We start from the raw sequence: 12,426 nt of genomic DNA on the forward strand, positions 1-12,426 counted from the left end.
TTTCCCATCGCCGCAATGTGGGACACAGTGTCGTGCTTCCAAAGATACATTGTGGGTCTCCGTGCAGCGAAATCTCGATTATACATATCACGTGACGAGGGCATCTCTAATAGCGCCATTTTAAGAAAGGACATGCAGCTAAACAATGCCATTATCGAGAGACTGAGCGGTGAATGCTGGGAGATCAGCATTCACTGCTTCCAGGAAGTGATTGCTTGTGGGCTTCACAATGCCCACAAGCAAAATGGAAACTAAATTGCACAAATTTTAGAACTCATTCTTTGCCGAGAAAACGGACAGCGATTTGATGGCTGGTGTTCTGGAGCTTTCACCAAGGTTCATGTAAATTAAGCACTTTGTTTACTGCAATTAACCCAGACATGGTTCGTCTTCTGGTGTCTCAGGAAGATGAGGACACTGTGTAGACATTCCACTACAGAATATTTAATAATGCCTGCTAGATACTAAAGAGGGCATAATTTTTAAGTGATGACCTTTTATCTGTAAATCTTAAATGCCCCAACCATCAATGTGGTACCCATGCTGCACTGATGTAGAGATTGTGACGAGCGCAGATGTTGGACCCTTACTCTTCTCACAAACTCATGACCGAGGACTGGCCAGGCCAAACTTGCCTCATACTGTTGCTTGCGTTGCAATGCCACTCGGCTAAATTCCGCACAAGTTTTTCAGCTTGCAGGACCATAATCTAGATGCTCAGGAGCCTGAGAGCGGTTGTCACTGGCTTAAGTTAATTGGACAATTAACCCTTCAAGCTGCCGCCACCACTTTTTTTTTTTAAACCGAGAAGGAAACTCCCAATCTTGGCAACGGCTTTTCTTTTAAAATAAACGTCCAATACACTCGGTCCCCAGGAACCAGTATATTCACATTTTATACTACAGTAGCACTCTTCAGGGATTATTTTAGTTTACATTATAAACCCTGAACAACCACTTTTACCTAAGAAGATTATAGATATTCACTATATACGCTTGCACCGACGGCATATGCACTTTGGAAATGGCTGTCGTGTCCTTTCTAAAGGGCCGGTGCCGTGACTGGCAGCTCCCGCGTGCAATCGCGGCTCTGGCCAATCACGGCGCCGGAGCCCCGCAAACCCTGAAATGACTCCGACCTGTCACATCGGTGTACAGGGACAGCTACGTCTATCTACATTAAGTATTTCATAATGAGCTAGTATGCAATGCATACTAGCTCATTATGTCGTTGTCTTGCAGGGTGTGTTTTTGTGTGGAAGGGATTCCTTTTGTGGGTTTATTACAACTTTAAAAGCCCTTATAAAGTTAAAGGGTTTTTTTTTTTGTTTGTTTGTTTTTTGCTGAAATGACTGTTTACCGGGTATAGAGACATAATAGTTAACTGATTCCTTTTTTTAAAATGATTGATTTTTATCTATTTTTAATCATATAATGTACCTGCAGTTTCTAGTTTCGTTTTTGCATGTTTCCTGCTTCTGTGATGCAGAGAGCCAATACAGGGCAGTGATGGTTTGGAAAACGAAACTGATTGGTGTTGAGGGGTTTTAGAGACACACAGTAATCACACCTCCTTGATTAGTGACCACAGAGAGAAAGCTCCCAGTACTGTGGTTATCAGGAAACGGACAACCAGGAAGTGTGGAGGTCAGAGAAGAATTACAGCAACTTGAGAGCAAAAACTAAAAATAAGGACATGAAAACAGCACTGCATTAAGGTAAAGGAAGCTATTGGGATAAAAAAAAAAATCCTTTACAAACCCTTTAACATTTTTCAAAATCTAGTTTAATAATGAAAAGGCCAAAGTCGTGCAAATAAAATATATTTACATAGAAAGGGTGTTGCAAAGAAATAGACCAGAAGACCCCTTTCACACTGAGGGTGGATTGCAGGCGCTATAGCGTTAAAAATTGCGCCTGCAATCCGCCCTAAAAGAGTGCTGCTCCATTGTGACGGCCTGAGGGCTTTCACACTGGAGTGGTGCGCTAGCAGGACGGTAAAGTCCTGCTAGCCGCATCTTATGTATGTATATACCGTTGCTGCCTATTGAAATCAATGGGACAGTGTGGCTATACCGCCCGCAATGCGCTGCTTGCAGCGTTTTACCGCTGACGCAATGGGTGGCTCAGTGTGGAAGGGGTCTAAAGGCAACAGAAATAAGTATACTTAATTTTCAACTTTTAAGTGTCCTGATTTAGAGTCCAAGTGCATAAACAAACAAATCCCCCTCTCTCCTCTCCCCCCCCCTCATGTGGGTGTCACCATGTTTATTACAATGTCCCAGATTGTGTGTTTCTATAAGTATTCATATCTCTGAACACTGGACTCAAAGCTCTGCAAATTAACGGCGGTTGGTAATTGTCCTTGTTCTGGTAGTGCTGTTTCAGGAGTTATGAAATATATGTGTGTATATATATATATATATATATATATATATATATATATATATATATATATATATATATATATATATATATATATATATATATATATATTCTGAAGTTTTAGTCTTGCCTGTTAACTAGGGGTGCAACGGATCATCATTGATCCGTACGCATCAGCACCTTCGGTTCGGGACACACGGCGATCCGCGGGTCCATAGGAAAGGCTTCGGCCTAGCTTCCGAAGCGGCGGCCATCTTGGTCCACCCGGCGTGGGGGATTCGGGCTGCTCCACGGAAGTTTGAGGGCACTTGAGCTCATGGTAACTGACTCCTAACACCCCAGCCATGTGCTCTATGCTGCACCTTAAGGGATCCACACTAGGAGCCGCCGCACTGGATGTCCTGCTGCCAGAGAAGAGGCGATCGGGGAATCTGTATGTAGGGGGGATTTTCACTAGACACAGCACTGCGCCGATCAATGACACTGGGACAGTTCAGGTCACAGGAGGGTAACTGGTGACACCACTTTCCTACATGTGGCTGCGACTTTCACTTGGCTGCAAGTATAAGTATTGCAGGATGCATTATTTCAACACAAAACTGAGTTTATATGCTTTAAATACAGTATTTGTAAATCCGACGGACTGGTTAAATGTTAAATTAAAAGTGAAAATTAGAGGTGTTCTGTCACATTGGCAACCATGTGAGGTCAACAGGTTTACTGCGGCTTTTAAAATTTAACATTAAAACAGTCCATCCGATTTCCAAATTTAAGTATTTAAGCACATAAGCTCCGTTTTGTGTTGCAAATAAATGTAAAACTCTGGTGGGTGTAGCAAGATTTGTGTGTTTTTTTTTTTTGATCTGTTGCACCCCTACTGTTAACCATTCTAGCAGAAATGTGTTTTGGCTGTTCCCTTAAGCTGAGCTATTTACGACCGGGTATCTGAATTGCCTAAGCCTGCGAGGGTAACCCTTTTTTCATTGGGTTTTCCAGACTGAAATTGTGGATTGGGTAATGGAGAGGTGTATGTCTGATCAATAGGTTGACTTGATAATAACAAGGTCTTGACATCTTGGCTTGTGTATACTTGGGAGTGTGTGTGTGTGTGTGTGTGTGTGTGTGTGTGTGTGTGTGTGCGCGCGCACACACACTAAAAGATATGGCTGCTAAAAAAGAATCCAATACACCCCCCCCCCCATTTTGGTCAGAAGAAGGGAGGGTTATAACTTGCCTGTCAGGTGTGTTTTTTTTTTTTTTTCCCCCCATCTGTGTCCCATTGGGGCAATTTCCCATCTCTTCCTGTCCCTCAGCCAAACGGGGAGTAAAAATAAATCCCTGTAACTTAAGGGATTCCATTGTGGACCCCCAGGTCACCAGAACTAGTGTCGCCGATAGCAGCTTTCCCCTCCTATTACCTTTTTTAGGAACAACCCCCAAATTTGGGCTTTTCTTTTACTTGCAATGATGGTAGATATAACAAATAGATGGGGTGAATCTCCCAAATGGGGGCACAGGAGGCAATATAAACTGACAGGTGTTCTAATCCATCTCTCCTCTATCCAGAACTAAAAGTTTATTTTTTTATTTTTTTTAGCTCTATTTTAACCACTTACCCCCCGGAACATATTGCTGCCTAAAGACCAGAGTACTTTTTGCGATTCGGGACTGCGTCGCTTTAACAGACAATTGCGCGGTCGTGCGACGTGGCTCCCAAACAAAATTGGCGTCCTTTTTTTCCCACAAATAGAGCTTTCTTTTGGTGGTATTTGATCACCTCTGCGTTTTTTATTTTTTGCGCTATAAACAAAAATAGAGCGACAATTTTGAAAAAAATGAATATTTTTTACTTTTTGCTGTAATAAATATCCCCCAAAAATATATAAAAAACATTTTTTTTCCTCAGTTTAGGCCGATACGTATTCTTCTACATATTTTTCGTAAAAAAAATCGCAATAAGCGTTTATTGATTGGTTTGCGCAAAAGTTATAGCGTTTACAAAATAGGGGGTATTTTTATGGCATTTTTATTAATATTTTTTTTACTTGTAATGGCGGCGATCAGCGATTTTTTTTTTCGGTATTGCGACATTATGGCGGACACTTCGGACATTTTTGACACATTTTTGGGACCATTGGCATTTTTATAGCGATCAGTGCTATAAAAATGCATTAGATTACTATAAAAATGCCACTGGCAGTGAAGGGGTTAACACTAGGGGGCGGGGAAGGGGTTAAGTATGCCTGGGTGTGTTCTTACTGTGGGGGGGGGGGGTGGCCTCACTAGGGGAAACACTGATTTTCTGTTCATACATTGTATGAACAGAAAATCAGCATTTCCCCTGCTGACAGGAACGAGAGCTGTGTGTTTACACACACAGCTCCCGTTCCCCGCTCTGTACCGAGCGATCGCGTGTGCCCAGCGGCGATCGCGCCCGCCGGGCACACGCACGGGAGTCGGGGGCGAGCGGGGAGCGCGCGCGCCTCCGGCGGCGCGCACGCGCCCCCTGGTGGCGGCTATACGATAGGACGTATAGCTACGGGCTCTCGCCCAGGAGAGCCGACCTGCCGCCGTATAATGACGGTGGCTGGTCGGCTACTAGTTAATAAAGAGGACCTTCGGCTTGCCCATATTTTTATTTTTACATGCCCTTCTATATACCCTGTGGTGTAAGCTAGGGTTGTCGCGATACCAGTATCGGGACCGATACCGAGTATTAGCGGGAGTACTCGTACTCCCGCAAATACCCCCAATGCCAAAATAGAATACTTATCCGCCGCCGCGTTAATCACCGCGGCGCGGGGAACATTACAGTCGGCTTTCGTTTGAATAGCTGTTTTCCCTGCCGCGCATACACACTCCCCGTTGAACGGATCTGTCCAATCGCGAGCAAGGGGGAGTGTCTCTATACAGGGAAAACAGCTATTCAAATGAAAGCTGACTGTAATGTTCCCCGCGCGGTGATTAACGCGGCAGCGGCATCATTTATGTGGGGGGGACATGGCTGCAATATGTGGGGGGGACATGGCTGCAATATGTGGGGGGACATGGCTGCAATATGTGGGGGGACATGGCTGCAATATGTTTGGGGGGACATGGCTGCAATATGTTTGGGGGGACATGGCTGCAATATGTTTGGGGACATGGCTGCATTTGGGGACACATTTAAAAAAAGTATCGGGACAACCCTAGTGTAAGCACACTCTGGATACTCGCAGAGCCACCGTATCCAACGTTGTCCCACTGACATCCTAGTCCACACGCCACTGGGTCCTGCGCCACTAGATTAATTTTTTTACTGTATCGTTGAGATGCTTGCTGACTCTTGCGGGTTCAGCTGGCAGGGCCTTGCAATGATGTGCGACTAGGCCTACCCTTTTCACACATTGACTGAATAAAGGCCTCCTGGGATATGCTGCCTGCATATCCCAGGAGGCCCTATGCCAATAATTTTGTCCTGGGGCCATGCTGTTTGCAAAAAAATAACCCAACACTAACTCCCATGTTTGTGTGGAGAGAGTGGAACTTGACAAAGGGTGAAGTTCTGCTTTAACCGCTTAAGACCCGAACCCTTATTTGCGATTCGGCACTGCGTCGCTTTAACTGACAATTGCGCGGTCGCGCGACGTGAATCCCTAACAAATTGGGGTTTTTTTTCCCCCCACAAATAGTTTTCTTTTTGGTGGTATTTGATCACCTCTGCGTTTTTTTTTTATTTTTGGTAAAAAATCGCAATAAGTGTTTATCGATTGGTTTGCGCAAAATGTATAGCGTTTACAAACACATCGGACACTTGACACATTTTTTGGGACCATTGTCATTTTTCACAGCAAAGTGCTATAAAAATCCACTGATTACTGTGAAAATGGCAGTAAAGGGGTTAACCACTAGGGGGCGCTAAAGGGGTTAAGTGTGTACTATTGTGTTTCTAAGGCTGCTTTCACATTGCAGCGTGGAGCCGCGGTGACGGTATAGCCGCGCTATTTGTAGCGCGGCTATACCGTCGTATTTACCGCAATATTTGGGCGCTAGCGGTGAGGTTTTAACCCCTGCTAGCGGCCAAAAAGGGGTTAATACCGCGGTATTACCACGCTTTCCCATTGATTTCAATGGGAAGGCGCGGTATAGGAGCGGTGAACACACACCGCTCCTATACCGCGGTAAAGATGCGGCTAGCAGGACTTTTGGAGCGCTCCTGCTGGCGCAACGCTTCAATGTGAAAGCCTTCGGGCTTTCACATTGAACACTGCAGGGCATGATTTTTTCATGCGGTGTAGCAGCGCTATTTTTAGCGCTGTACCGCATGAAAAACGCCCCAGTGTGCAAGGGGCCTTACTGTAGGTGGGGCTTGGCTGGACGTGTGACGTCACTGATCGTTGTTCCCTGTGACAGGGAACAGACGATCAGTGACAAGCCACGGGGAAGGTTGTTTACACTCCCCTCTCCCCCGTTCTTCAGCTCCTGTAACCTGATCGCGGGCGTGAAAATTTGGACCAGCTCGCGACCCATGGCTGTGTTTTTAAAGGGGATGTACATGTACGCCCTTGTGCCTAGCTGCGCCATTCTCTCGACTTGTTTCGTCATGCGGCGGTCCTTAAGTTGTTTAGTTGGAACTAAACTGTAGTAATTTAAAAAAAAATTACAAATTGTAACAAATTACAACTAAAGGAATGACTTTCCCTGTTTTGGTTTGAGTAAGGCGGGGTTGTAAATTTTTTTATTATTGATTAAAAAACGCTGGCGTTTTGCATTTTTTTTTTTTTTTTTTGCCGAAAATCTGCACTTTGAACGCAAAGTTTGGGCGTTCAGAAAAAAGCCATTGGACTCCAAAGCTCATTAACACTAAAAAAACGCCCATGGGCACATAGGCTAACCGAGTTCAGTTTATGGGCTTGAAAAAAATAAAAGCCAAAATGCCAATAAACTGCAGTTTATCAGCTTTAGTGTGCATGGAGCCTTAGGCCCTGTACACACGATCAGTCCGTTTTTTTTTCATTTGTTTGGTCCGAAGTTCAGTTTCATCGGTCCAAACCGAACATGTGTGGGCCCCATCGGTCAGTTATCCTTCGGTCCAAAAAATTTAGGACTTGCTTTAAAATTCAACCGATGGACGCCTAACCGATAAGTCAAAACCGATGGTTAGTACGCAAAAGCATCGGTTCCAAACCCGCGCACGCTCAGAATCAAGTCGACGCATGCTTGGAAGCATTGAACTTAATTTTTCTCTGCACACTGTTGTGTTTTACGTCACCGCGTTGGACTCGATCGGTTTTTGAACTGATGGTGTGTAGGCACGACGGACCATCAGTCAGCTTCATCGGTTAACCGATAAACGGTCCTTAGGACCCTTCTCATTGGATGGACCGATCGTGTGTACGAGGCCTTACAGTTCTGTGTAAAATCCAAAATTTGGAATTTCCTTGTCCTCTTGCACAGGGAACTGATGTTTTAGAATCTGCATTTCTTGATTGTAATTTCAGGTTTGTTTGTTTTGCGCCTGTATATACACATTTGTGCTTACAATACATTCCTAAGCTCAATAGAGCAAAATACTGACTAAGAGCCCAATTTATTTTTTATCTCCCGTTTTTTTTATTTGAGGCAGACATAGGTCATACAGTCTGATACAGTAAAACCTTGGTTTGAGAGCATTTTCTGCAAGACGAGCAAAATGTTTTAATACAACGGAGTATAAAAAGAGGAGCCTCTAACATTTAGCAACTTATTGCTACACTTGGAGGTGCCTCTCTCTGTATGTATGTGTGTATATATATATATATATATATATATATATATGTGTGTGTGTGTATATATGTGTGTGTGTGTGTGTATATATATATATATATATATATATAATCTCCTCAATGAATCATAAACTTGATGTGACTAGCAATTCAATAAATCTTGCCAAACTTTGTTGGCAGCTCAAAAAAAAAAATCCCACATTTGACTACAAACTTGAGCTCTATTAAGGAATGGTTCAACTTGACAAGCATTGGTACGCCTCTTATTTCTGTACGGTTAATATACCTGTGCTCTGTTCCTTTTAAACGTATGTACTACAAGGTAGCTTGTCCTCTGGTGACTTGTCAGAAACAAGCCATCCTGAGCTTGAAGGGAAGTCTCAGATTAGAAAGCTTTACCCAATTTAGTAACTCGTGTAAGTACCTAGGATAATAGTCCTGTGATAAGAATGCTATTAAAAGGCACTGTTGTCACAAGAAAATGGCTAAATCTGTTGCTTCCATGTCCAGAGTATAATGCACATATATAAATGTAAGCGTTATTGTGATCTGTTGAGGTTACATTTGGTAATCTCTATATCTAGCCCACCTTTTTAGTCTAGTTCAAGACATTGATACAAAGTTTGTGCCCCCCTCCTCAATCCCCTGCAAGGTTAAGGCACAATGTGCTAGTATGCATCGCTTACAATCACATTATGAAATACTTGGCATAGAACGAAGCTCTCCAGCGGTGTGCTGTCACCGCTAAGAGGGCTTCCATCTTCACTCAGTCTTCCTTCTGGGTGTTCAGGCTGTGCGACAGTCCTGGACCACGGAGTGTGGATGGCGGTAGCATTACAGGGAGCCAGTCCATTAAGAAGCATCTTCAGATACCGAAAGCCAACTACAAATCCAAAGGAGATTCGCGGTCCAGGGTCCCAGACTATGGAACGCTTTACCAACCAGCATTCGGTTGGAGGAAAACCACTTGGCATTCAGGAGAAAGATCAAAACGCATCTCTTTTGATACCAAAGGAGACGGGAACATCAAGCGCCCAGAGGCTATTTAGTTCGCATGTGCCGCGCTATATAAGTTTTTCAATTATTCATTCATGGGAGACGTGACAGAGCTCTTCATTGTGCTGCATCGTCGTTCACTGTCTCGTTACAGGCTTAGATGCACACGGCACAACCTGGGCTCAGAGAAAGTTAGCTGGGTTGTTCTGTGGGGGGGGGGGGGGGATAATCTCTGGGTTGAAGGTAGAGCTGGCTGATTTTGGCCTCAAACTTTTTTATATATATATATATATATATATATATATATATATATATATATATATATATATATATATATATATATATATATATATATATATTACACTTTTTTTAATGAACATCGCGCCTGTCCTGCGGGCTGGAGTTTTTAGACGATCGCTGCGATCCTGGGGAAAAGGCCACAGCATAGTCCGCGGCGTCCGACCTCACAGCCTTTTCCCAGGATCATGGCGAGCTGCGGGCAGGTTTTTTTTAGGCGAGGCCGCGGCTTCGTCCTAGTCCATGGAGTGCCGGTCCTATGGAAAAAATCGATTTGGTCAAAATCTTTATCAATTTGACCTCCCAACTCAAATCGTGTGTGTGTGTGTGTGTGTGTGTGTGTGTGTGTGTGTGTGTGTATTTTTCTTCAGCTCTAGTTGAAGGTAGAAACTGTTTTTGATATCCTTAATTTCCCTTTGGGATTATTACATTTTATTGCATCTGAATAGCTATTGGGTTTTTCTTTTATTTACCACTAAAGTTCCACTTTAAAATTAATCTAAAGGCCCCATTCTATGCATGAAGGTAAAAAAACCTTCATGCAGCACTCCCCTAATACTTGCCTGCGCCCCATCTACCATCCAGCAATGTGCATGAACCTTGGACTCTTCTTCATCATTGGCAGAGACGGTGTGAGCCAGGGCTCGACAAAACCCAGGTCGCAATGGCGACTGGAAATTCAGTCCTGGCGCCTAGGCTACACCGCAGCAGCTGGGACGTGGCCCCACTGTAGGTATTCGGACTTCAGCCTGGGCTAGCCAAAATTGAGGCCGTCGCTTTTTTCGAATCAGCGCCCTCTGGTAGACGGTGCTGTGGTGATCGCAGCTTGCTCTGGCTGCCTGCCAACTTCCGACATCTTCCCAGTTTGACAGCTGGGCTGGCATGTACTGCCCCCCCCCCCCCACACGCTGCTCTCGTCTCCTCCGCTCCTCTGGTCTCCCCCCCCAGCGCTCACCTCTCTTGCTTAGTTAAGCAGTGCGCTCCCCCCCCCAGCGCTCACCTCTGGCTCACTTAAGCAGCGGAGTCGGCACTGAAAAGCTCCTATGATCCGGAAGGAGGGCTCGGGGCAGCCACACACAGCTGTGATATAAGCTTCCTCGTCACCCGTTCTCCTGCTATTTCCTTCCCCCCGCTCTCCATCCTGTCTGCTTCCGCGGAGAGTCTAGATGGAGAGCGGGGGAAGGAAATGGCAGTAGAACGAGAGCTGAGGAAGCTTATCTCACAGCTGTGTGCGACTGCCGTGAGCCCTCCTTCCGGATCGTATGAGCTTCTCAGTGCCGACTCTCGAGGAGCATGTCATTCAGTCGCGCTGCTTAACTAAGCCAGAGAGGTGAGCGGGGGGGGGGACTCAACAGCTATGGCCTGGGGAGTTTCTCACTTTCCTGCCTATACTCGCGCGCGCCAAACAAATTCTTTGCCCTGGGTGAAATCTCTAGCAGATTCCCCACCGGTACCGCCTATAAGCTATAAGAGAAATAATGTAGAATGGCTAGTGAAGGGGGTGCTTGGGTGGCCGGCACGGGGTGGAGTGGGTTCATATTTCCCAACGGCCCAGACATGCAATGCTGGGCAGCTCATTAAAAAACTGGCTCCTAACTTTTTTTTTCAGTTGGCTCCTAGATTCTAAGCAAATTTGTCAAGCCCTGGTGTGAGCCATTGGCTCCCTCTGCTGTCAATCACAACCAGTGAGCATAGCAGAGATGAGGCAGAGCCGTGGCTGTGTGAATGGTCAGTGGCAGTTCAGGAGCGAGCCTGCTTTGGTGTCCCTATAACAAGCTGCTTGCTGTGGGGGCACTTGGCAGGTTGAGGGGGCCAGGAGTGCCAGAGGGGGGACGAGAGGAGGATCAGGGCTGCTATGTGCAAAACCACTGCACAGAGCAGGAGTATGTACCGTATTTATTCGAGTATAACGCGCACCCGTGTATAACGCGCACCCCTAATTTTCAATTAAAAATCGGTATAAAATCATTTTAATTGCCAAAAATCATTTATGTCCAGCCATGCCCCCTGTATGTCCAGCCATGCCCCCTGTATGTCCAGCCATGCCCCCTGTATGTCCAGCCATGCCCCCTGTATGTCCAGCCATGCCCCCTGTATGTCCAGCCATGCCCCGTGTATAATCAGCCATGTCCCCGTATGTCCAGCCATGCCCCGTGTATAATCAGCCATGCCCCCTGTATGTCCAGCCATGCCCCGTGTATAATCAGCCATGTCCCCGTATGTCCAGCCATGCCCCGTGTATAATCAGCCATGCCCCCTGTATGTCCAGCCATGCCCCCTGTATGTCCAGCCATGCCCCGTGTATAATCAGCCATGTCCCCGTATGTCCAGCTATGCCCCCTGTATAACCAGGCATGTCCCCGTATGTCCAGCTATGTCCCCTTACCTTTAATCACGCGGCGCGCGGGAACATTACAGTCAGCGTTCGTTTGAAGCTGTTTTCCCTGCCACGCATAGACACTCCCCCTTGCTCGCGATTGGACAGATCCGTCCAAGGGGGAGTGTCTACGCGCGGCAGGGAAAACAGCTATTCAAACGAAAGCTGTCTAATGTTCCCCCGCGCCGCGTGATTAACGTTGTAGCGGCGTTGGCTTCGGTGGCGGCGGCGGTAGCAGCGGCGTGTGCGGCGGAGGTAGCAGCGGCGTGTGTAGCGGCGGGGGGGACAAAGTCCTCGAGTATAACGCGCACCCAAACTTTGATCTTTTTTTTGGGTATAAAATTTTGCGCGTTATACTCGAATAAATACGGTATGTATATCTGGTTTGATTATAGTTATTGCAACGACCACCATTTTATTCTCTAGGGTGTCTGGATGTATCGGGTGTGTAGATGTATAAAAAAACAAATATTTACAGTATTTATCTTCATGTAGGGCGCACCCCCCAACCTAGAAGGGAAATTTCAGGGGAAAAAAAAGAAAATGCTTAGTTTGAATGCCCCTCGGCGGCCTTGTCCGGTCCGGCATCCGTCTGTGGCCTTGGTGTCCTCCCCGCTTCTCCTGCGCT

The 12,426-nt window shown here is 45.8% G+C and overlaps 1 protein-coding gene across 4 annotated transcripts in view; it reads left to right on the plus strand.

Moving 5' to 3' along the window:
* Window positions 1–12,426, plus strand: part of PPM1B (protein phosphatase, Mg2+/Mn2+ dependent 1B) — a 100,310-nt gene that overhangs the window by 47,438 nt on the left and 40,446 nt on the right. The gene's annotated exons all lie outside the window — the stretch shown is intronic.

The sequence above is a fragment of the Rana temporaria genome, chromosome 4 (genome assembly GCF_905171775.1).
Source record: "Rana temporaria chromosome 4, aRanTem1.1, whole genome shotgun sequence".
NCBI classification, from domain to species: Eukaryota; Metazoa; Chordata; class Amphibia; order Anura; family Ranidae; genus Rana; species Rana temporaria.